Raw genomic sequence first — 10,013 nt, 5'->3', positions numbered from 1 at the left:
TTACCAAGCTCTGAAGTCGTCCTGTATACACCATAGGTCCTTTCGCCTCTGCATTTCGAAACAACACTAACTTGTAAACAGTACTAATTTCACCGAACATACAACAACCATCCCCTCACGCTGTAAACCTCTGCGAAATTCGGATTCGGATGAATTTCAGAATTTTACCTGGCCTACAATGTTAAGTGAATGACAAGCTAGTAAGACCGGTGTCAACAGACCATAATGTGGACTGTATTTTCATGAGGACTGTAGGGGGCGATAGAGCACTACCAAAACGCTAAACACCGAAGAAAATGAAGCGGTATGGCAGAATACAAGACGCATTTAAGTCAAAAACAGACTGAAAGTTGATGTTTGTGCCTGCTTTCGCTGAAAGAAGGCGCAAAAATAAAGTTTTATTTGGATTTGTATGGGTAAAGCCCTGTCTGGACGAGATTAGTTTTACCTGGGGACCTCAGGTAATGTAATTTTTACCAGGGTAATTCAGTATTTTTATTACCATCCGGATCGACATGTCAGCTATTTGATAGAAAATGCATTGTTTACATTATTTTGGGCGGGATATTACACTGCATTTCCAGCTTTCTGTAGCCTACTTTATACTGCTAAAATAAGTGAAATGGATGAAACCCTGGTGTTTCATGAACCTTGAACCCGCGTTCTACGACCCCCTCATGGACACCAATCCGGAGAAACTATATCAGGTCCAACAGAAGAGCCAGGTCTCGCAAGTTGCTCCGATGGGCCGTATTCGTGGATGTAGTAGGTAAGCTAAATAGCTAACGTTACTAGCTAGTGCTTGCTAGCGGCTAGTAAACGGTTGCACTTTTCTGACATGCTAATGATCATGACTGATTGCTCTGGACAAACCCCGTTGGCCGACTGCAACAGTAGCCTATCAGACAATAAGACATAACATAATAACATGGCTGTATAGGTTACTCGCCGGAACTTTCTGATATAAGCTAGGAGGTTAGAAATAAAGTTATTTTCTCCATGTAGGCCTGCATGACAAATTGAATCTACTCAGCTATCTTCGACTTATGAGTGCATGGAGAGGAGCGGAGGAGAAGCTGTTTACATAGAGAGCATAGGCCTGTGGTGGTTTCTCACATGCCTCTGTAATATGATCTTTAGAAACGTCGTTAGACACGAAATAGCTTCCTCACTTGCTCCAGCACGCATGCGCACAGCGTGCTGGAGCAACGATTGCGCGCTGTGCCATTAGTGCTGGAGCAAGTGAGGAAGCTATTTCGTTTCGAAAAACGTTTCTAAAGATCATGGCATGTGAAAACCACAACAGTTATGCTCTATGTAAGTACAACTAGCGATTCATCAAGACAGATTGATGAAAACAACCGTTTCGCGGCAGAAAATAGATTTTTAGAAGCTGCATTCTCGTTGCCCCGACCACCGCCATTACTGGCTCGCGCTGGATTTTAAATTTCTTCTACAGGCCTCCGAACTACACCAAAGTGATCTTGGTGAGTCAAACGTCTTATAATATGTCGTAAATAAGGTCCAGGTTGTCAAAAACGAGCATTGTCCTTTAACATTTACTTGGTAAATACGTATAGCCTAATATATAATGGGTAATTACTGAGACACCCATCTCCGTATGTATAATTTCAAAACAGAAGTATTTCAAATGTTCAATTACTGCACATAAATTCAATAACTGACACAGAACCACCAGGTAACCACATTTTTACATAGCTTCTATAACATCCAATGACAAAATATTGTCCACAACAAAGTTTGAACCCGCAATGTTCAGCATGGGAGGCGAACTCCCTAACCACTAGGCCACTGAGGATCTGGAAAATCTGTGGTCTCATAGTGTTTTTGTTTTGATGTTCTGGGACCACTGCCTCTTGTGGTAGCAACATAGAACTGCAGGTCAACAACCCGACAGAAGGAGGGAGGGAGGGAGGGACAACCAGACATTTGCTGTCTTTGGTGCGCTGGCTTACAGCCAAGCAATGGCATGAGACAAAAGCAGAGTGTAACTTGTGAAATGCCCGGTTTCGACCGGTCGCCCGTGTCCTCTTTGTGAATATAGTGAGGGTAAATGAGTAGACTGAGCCTGGAACCAGCGACGGGAAGTGAACAGTGACCCGCCTCCTCCTTATCAAAGGCGTCCACTCAGGCTGCTGGCTTGTCTCCCATCCAGCTCCACCGACACAGTGGCAAACCTTTTGATTGGATTCCCTTTTGTCCTCCTTTTCTTGATAGATTTCTTGTTCCCCTGACCTAGTGTACTCAGAATCAGAGTTGTTTGTACTGTAAATATAAAGTTTGTGCAGCACACTTTGGTGCTTTACAACAACACAACAATGGACAAGTGCAAGGACAGGACGTGCAAGATACAAACATAGTGCAAAAACTAGCAGTGCGATTGAATTACAAAGAGACAGTGCAGTAGTCAGTTTAGTGCAAAAATTGCAGGGGGCGGGGTAGAGTCAGAGAGGAGCCAGGGTGATAAGGCTGATGGCCGTGGGGAAAAAGCTATTCCTGTGTGGAGTGATTTTAGTCTTTGACGACCGCAGCCTCCTGCCAGTGGGGAACGGTGTGAGGAGGCCACAGCCTGGGTGGGAGGGGTCAGCCATTATCTTTGTGGCCCGCTTCAATGCCCTGGAGTCATGCAGGGCCTGGAGGGAGGGCAGGGCGCAGCCGATCACACTCTCTGCACCCACCGCAAATACTCCCAGAAACTTTGTTTACACTCACCTGTGCTCCCACGGTTTGCCTTCTCACTGCAGTGTGTGCGTGTGTGTGTGTGTGTGCACTGTATGTGTGTGTGTATGCGCGTGCATGTGCTTGTTTGTTTTAAGTCTTGTCTGGTGTGTTGTGTGCTCGTGAGAGGGAGGCAGTGGCATGTATCTCTTGGTTTGAATAATTAGTACTTTAGCTGCTCTCTGCAGTGCCTATCATCCTTCCTGTCACCTGTCAATCATCTCAGCCTCAGATCACACAAAGCTTATAAAGCCTGTCGTCAAAATGCAGCTATCATAAACCAACACATCGTCTCAAAGTGTCCCTGGATCAATCGACTGTCGTCGATTCATAGATTCAGTTTTAATCCCCAGTCTGTTTCTATTGGAGTGAATGAAGGCAGGTCAGGGTCAGCCCAGGGAAGAGTCCCAGCTTTGCAGGATGACGGGCGTTGGTCTGTTACAGCAATGACAGGCCGATTTCGGGTAAAAGTCATATTGCATTTTCACCCTGCCCTACAGTATGCCGTCTGCCACAGCATATGCCATTACCCTAGTCAAATTCCTAGTATGTGTAAACCATATACATGGCTAATAAAACAGACTGATTCACATTGTAACACTCATCTTGTATCTTGAATCTATAGTGTTTCTTAGGGGCAGCAACTTCTTGTTCAGACCTCCTGTGAAAGTCTTGCGGGAAATAACCTCTTCATCTGCTGAGTCCTCTGGTCTGCCTGCTCATGGTGTTGTCAGAGGGGGATAATCCGACTGAAGAAAGCTATCTTCATCTTCTGACCTGTTGGGCATTTCGATACCCGTCAGAAACAACTTATACTGTACTGTAACTGCCCAGGTCGGATCTACCAGAAAAACAACTTACTTACAAACAGACGGACAGACAGGCAGGCAGGCAGACAGACAGGCTTTCAGGAAGACAGACAGACAGACAGACAGACAGACAGACAGACAGACAGACAGACAGGCAGCGCAGGCAGGCAGGCAGGCAGACAGGCATTCAGGAAGACAGACAGGAAGATGGACAGACAGACAGACAGACAGACAGACAGACAGGCAGACAGACAGACAGGAAGATGGACAGACAGTCAGACCCAGACAGGCAGACGGATGGACAGACTAAGAGTTTTGTTTCATGTTTCCGTGGAGACAGGGTGGTTGATCCACTCCTCCAGCCTTTCAGTGTCTGTTGATTTTATGTTCCCTCTTGGTACTTATCGATCAGCCTGAGGGATAGACTGGCCTGAGAACACACACCCGGATCTATCTTGTTTGCTTTGATGAGGTCAATGAGAATGTACAAGGTCAAACACTCAACCTCGCATTGATTAAGAAATGGCTAGAAGATTTGTTGAAGGTGACGTGGCTGGAGCGGGTTCTGGTGAGACGCGTTTCACGAATTCGTCAGCCTGACAGCCTCCCTGGTCACACCCTCACAGACAGAACCAAAATACCGCCAGACTGGCTGGATGCCGCGATAAGAGTTATGGGGTACGCTTCGACGCTTTGAATGGAACCGAGGCTCCATGCAGGGAAGCTGTGAGGAAATGAGGGGAAGGCAGGGGAGATGATGATGTAGAGAGAGAGAGGGAGAGAGAGGGAGAGAGGGAGAGAGAGAGAGAGGGGGGGAGAGAGGGAGAGGGAGAGAGAGAGGGAGGGAGGGGGGAGAGAGAGAGAGAGGGAGAGAGAGAGGGAGGGAGGGGGGAAGTGGAGAAGAAAATATGACATGAATGAAGGACTGGGGAGGGATGGAAAGAGGCCAGAGGTGGAGAGCAGAGTGAGAGAGAGATGGAAGAGAGGTGAGGAGCACTGATGGTCACGCCGGAGGACGCGAGGAGAGGAGAGGAGAGGAGGGAGGAGAGAGGAGGGAGGAGGCCAGAAGTCAAGATAACAGCGCAGAGCGTTTATTCTGCTAGTCCAGTCCGGCGATCTACAGCAGCTCTTAGCTGCCCCGTAGCCCTGTCTATCTCTCAGCTCTTAGCTGCCCCGTAGCCCTGTCTATCTCTCAGCTCTTAGCTGCCCCGTAGTCCTGTCTATCTCTCTGCTCTTAGCTGCCCGTAGTCCTGTCTATCTCTCTGCTCTTAGCTGCCCCGTAGCCCTGTCTATCTCTCTGCTCTTAGCTGCCCCGTAGCCCTGTCTATCTCTCAGCTCTTAGCTGCCCCGTAGCCCTGTCTATCTCTCTGCTCTTAGCTGCCCCGTAGCCCTGTCTATCTCTCTGCTCTTAGCTGCCCCGTAGCCCTGTCTATCTCTCTGGCTGTGATAACTGGCACTGAGAGTTATGCTACTGCCCGTAGCAGTATAGATCTTGTGAAAACAGGTCTTGTTTCACACTTTGTCGGAGTCGGAGAAGCGTAAACGTTGTCCTTCTCAACTGGGCTGGTTCTCTCCCGTGAAGCCGGCTGCACGGTCACACCTCCGTGGGTCCTTTGTACAAATCCTGGCGGTCTAGAAAATCCTGCAGCACAGACGAAGCACTTTGGGTTGATGCTGAGAGTCAGTTATCTAAACATGCTGTCCATCACCCACGTTGCTCTGTTCATGTCTGTCATGGCTCCACCCAGAGCCTGTAATGGAATTTTATTGATCAACTCATGGTTGAGTGTTACAATGTAAATCAGTATTAAGAGTACACACCAGATTGATATTGAAATGATTTGTTAATCTCTGTTGCTCCATGACTCTTACTAGGTTAACCTATGTCCTCAACCCGAACTGGGGGAGACCAGTTCCTCATTTATGTTCTTTTGTAAGATTTAATGCAGAAGTGATCTGATGGAAAAATTTAACAATAGCATGTCTGCAATTTTCCCCAGCAGTCAAACGACCTCTGGCACAAACAGATGTTAGATCATGCGGACTGAAATGGCTTTATAAACTAACTTGTACCTTGTCTGGGGGCCATTTTGATCTGACACAGATCGAAAGGGACCTCTTCTCAAGAAGGTTGTGTATCAGTCTTTTCTTTTTAATAAAAGTTGCTATTACTTTAAGAACTTTGGCATTCAATATCTTCCAAAGAACACAGTTCTGACCGAGAGCGAGTATGTGCCTTGTAAGCACACGTTCTGTTTCTCTACACGGATCGGTCTGGCCAAGTTCAACAGAAATCCGTTTGTGCTCAGATCGAAACTTACTCAATCCACTCAGAGTCCTATGAGGAACTACTGGCAGCTATGGGTGTGGTTTAGGTTTGATGACAGCCTATGATGATAGCTTGTGATAGACAGTGATAGACGGATGGTTCATCCAATCACCTGACAGGTATTTTTGGCTGATAGACGGAGCCCAACAGTCCTATAAAAGGGCTTGTCTCTTTCTCCCTCCCTCCCTCCCTCCTTCTTTCTGTCTCTCACTTCATGTATTGATGACTGCAGGCAGAGTGAGTGGCAGGCAGCACCGAGAGCAGCGGTGTCAGATTTCACTCATGAGAGAAAGAGACCGCTCCCTCTCTTTCACTCGTAGAGAGGTTAGTGAGTCAGTGTGGGCACAAAGGAACATGGCCGCTGCTCAACGTCAACGCGACGTCATGTTAACAGGAAGTGAGGTCTAATTGCTTAAAGGAATAGTAAAGGGAAAATGCATGTTATCCCTGTTTTAGGGTTACTTGTGATCATATACAATGATTCAGATCAAAACGTTGACAAAGATAGCATTTTCGAGAAATTTGATAATTGGTCTACCACCGTTTTGGTCATACAATGGATGGATGGGCATCTTGAAAAATCATTCAAAAACATGTTAAACTCTCGATTTCAAAGACAAGAAACTCACCTAGCTGTTAGTTGGCGTTCTGACATAAAATTCGCCATAAAGTAAGATTCTAGTTCATCTTTTAATGGTTTTTCAAGATGCCCATCCACATCCATTGTATGACCAAAACGGTGGTTGAACAATTATCAACTTTCTCGAAAATGCTAGCTTTGTCAACGTTTTGATCTGAATCATTGTATATGATCACAAGTAACCCTAAAACAGGGATAAACATGCATTTTCCCTTTACTATTTCTTCAACACATCATCCCTTTGCCATTCTTCTTAATATGCATGCTCCCTAAGAGTCAGCGGGCATAAATTAATATGGCCGTCACTCAACATCAAAGCAGCAACGTCAACCCAACACCGCGTAAACAGGAAGTGAGGTCTCATTGCTTAACACATCATCCCTTTGACATTCTACTTAATATGCATACTCCATAAGGCTGAATGGGCACAATTTAACATGGCCACCACTCAATGTCAACGCAACGTCGCGTAAACAGGAGGTGAGGTCTCATTTCTTAACACATCATCCCTTTGACAATAATATGCACATTCCATAAGGGTCACTAACTACCTGCTAACTCAATCAAAATCAAATATGTCCAGATAAGCCTTACATCACCTTGTACAAGGAAGTGCATAGGTCAGGCGATTAAATGTGTCCAGAACTATCAAAAGAACAGCTGTATGAATGGCCATCAGCCATAAGCCAGACTGGACCTGGCCTGGTTTGAAAGTGCCTGCCCTTTTCCAAACCTGTGTGTCTCTCTTTTTCTGTGTGTGTGCAAGTGTGCGTCTTTCTGTTTGTGTGTGTATGTTTCTGTTTCTGTGTGTGTGTGACTCTGTCTCTCTCTTTCTGAGTGTGTGTGTGTGTGTGGGGGGGGTGTTGCCTTGGGGTACTGACCTTTTTCAAGCAAGTGGCTGTAATTTCCGTTGTTGCCATTATACTGTGGTTGACTGGTTGTTATAGAAAGAAGTTCAAGGATGCCATATATCACTTGTGTGTTTGTTTATGTACAGGATTAGTGGTGTGTGTGTGTGTGTGTGTGTGTGCGCGTGCGTGTGTGGGTGTTTAGCCTGCTTTGTATCATGACCAGCAGACTGAATTAATGATACCCTAGCATCAGTAATTATGTCAGATAGGGCCTTCTCCTGAAGGACATAGTCTCCAGTGTGGAGCGTTTGCCATCTCTCCATACTCATTACACGGAATCACAGACTGCTACTCGGGTGAGTACTTCACTTTACACACTTTACACACAAGGGAGGGGTTCAGGTGTGCCACAGTCAATGACATCCTGAGGGAGCCGGTGGTTAGGAGGTATACATTTCACGGAACAGTACCCAGGTGGTGTACCTCTGTTTGGCATGTTAGAAGCGCACAACAGAGGCATCGAGTCACATTGATATATTGTACTAAGGGAGCAATGCTGGCTAGGCGAAAAGGATCTGTATCCAGGAATGATATTCAGAATATACAAATATACAGAGTTCTAACAAGCTGCTGATAGATTCCCATCCCTGAGTTCTGATATGCTCCGGATATAACAAATATCCAATTTGGATATTCCTGGATACAGACCCTTTTCGCCCAGTGAGTGCTTGGTTGTTTCCTTTGGGAAGCACAGGGGCATGTGAGCTTCTAAGCATAGATCTGCCATGTGAGCTTCTAACCATGCCACATATCTATGTTCCATTACTGCTCTTAAAGACAAACAATTCATCTTACTCTGCTTTCTGTCACATATGGTACACAAAGTAACATATACATCCCTCACGAGCCTAAACAAGTCGTACATTTTCACAGACAAGTAAAGTGACCAGCAGACACTGCACGCTCACACACATGAAATTCTATTGTGTTTTCCATTAGCAGAATGAGAGGGTGAAGAGAGCAGGATAGTATTGTACCAGCAGGCGGGAAGCGAGCTGACTGACCATCATCTCTGGTAGTGGCGTTGACACGTTGATACCCACCCAGAGACAGACAATCAATCAATCAATCAAAGCTTTATTTGTATAGCGCATTTCATACACAGAGGCAACACAATGCGCTTTACAGAGAACAAGGGAGGTGGGCATACGACCCACTCTCTACATATTCCAGAGGGAAGCAAAAAAACAGTATCACCCAGGGGCTAGAAAAGTGAGCTGTAAAAATTATTCCCTGACCAGACAAACCCCCTTCCCCGCGCAACTCCCCCACCTACCCCTCTGCCCTCCTCCTCTTTCCTCAGCTCACACGTTTCCTCTCTCTCTCTCTCTCTTTCTCACTCTTCCAGTGCCTTCCTATATCCTCTCTTCCTTAGAGTGTTGACTGGCCGACCCTCTTAATCCTGGCTACCCAGGGGCTGTGTGTGTGTGTGTGTGTGTGTGTGTGTGTGTGTGTGTGTGTGTGTGTGTGTGTGTGTGTGTGTGTGTGTGTGCGTGCGTGCCTGTCTGACTGTCTGTCTGTCTGGTGTCGTGTCAGTGTGAGGGCAAAGTGGCCAATGAGTGTCCATTGGTGATTGATGACAGGTTAGCTAGGGTGAGAAACAGCAGCCCTGACCCCGCCCACCTCCCCTGCCTCCCTCGCCTGCTCCCCCCTCAATGGTGGAGGACCATTTTGCACCTTTTCTCACATTTAGCTGGCAAAAAGTACAACACACATACACACATACACACACTGTCTGTCTGCTGTCTGATCACGACTCCTGTCTTGACAACCATTTTTCTAGGTACTATTACTGAGGGCAGGGTATGTGAGTTGGCAATGCTTCTGGTGCGCACACACACACACACACACACACAGAAAGACATACACACACCTTGGTGTACACCTTGTCCAGGCGGCATTGAGAACAGCGCTCAGAATCCGTCTCTGTCTGTCTGGTTAGTGTGTCTGGTCAGGGAGAGAGCCTGGAGCTCAGCGTTGTTCCTCACAGACGCTGACAGGCAGGGAAGGGAAAGAGGGATATGACTTCAGAGGAGGGGAAGTGATTCTGTTCAGACTGAGCTGAGGTGAGTGAAAGAGGAAGGAGAAAGTTACTTGCTTTAGATAGCTCTGACAGCCAGATTAAATCAGGGGTCAAAGGTTATTCCTCTCGAATGAGACTGGATTTGACGAAGCCGTTTGTTTGCTCTGGAGATCTTTCTGATATTGGCTGAACCTGCGCTCTCATCGGGGTGTGTGTGTGTGTGTGTGTGTGTGTGTGTGTGTGTGTGTGCGTGCGTGTGTGTAAGCTGATCTGTCTGTCCTGGATTCCCTGCTAAACTTAGCTAAGCCAGTAGTCATTACTGTAGGTCCATGAGAGTGTATCTGGCCTGCCAGTGGAGTTGTACTGTATGCCTCAGAAGGTACACACACACACACACACGTATACACACACAGGGCGAAGGTTTGATTTGAGCCTTGGTAGGGACCCTGTGGGCGCTCGCTGAAAAAAAAAGCACTAATATGCGTGCGTACAGTTTTGAGCTATAGATCAGATGATCTTGATGAAGGTTTCTTTAATTAGCCTCCTGAACTGATGATGCATT

This window comes from Borostomias antarcticus (assembly GCF_949987555.1).
Source record: "Borostomias antarcticus genome assembly, chromosome: 1".
Classification (NCBI taxonomy): Eukaryota; Metazoa; Chordata; class Actinopteri; order Stomiiformes; family Stomiidae; genus Borostomias; species Borostomias antarcticus.
This window is presented reverse-complemented; position numbering follows the sequence as displayed.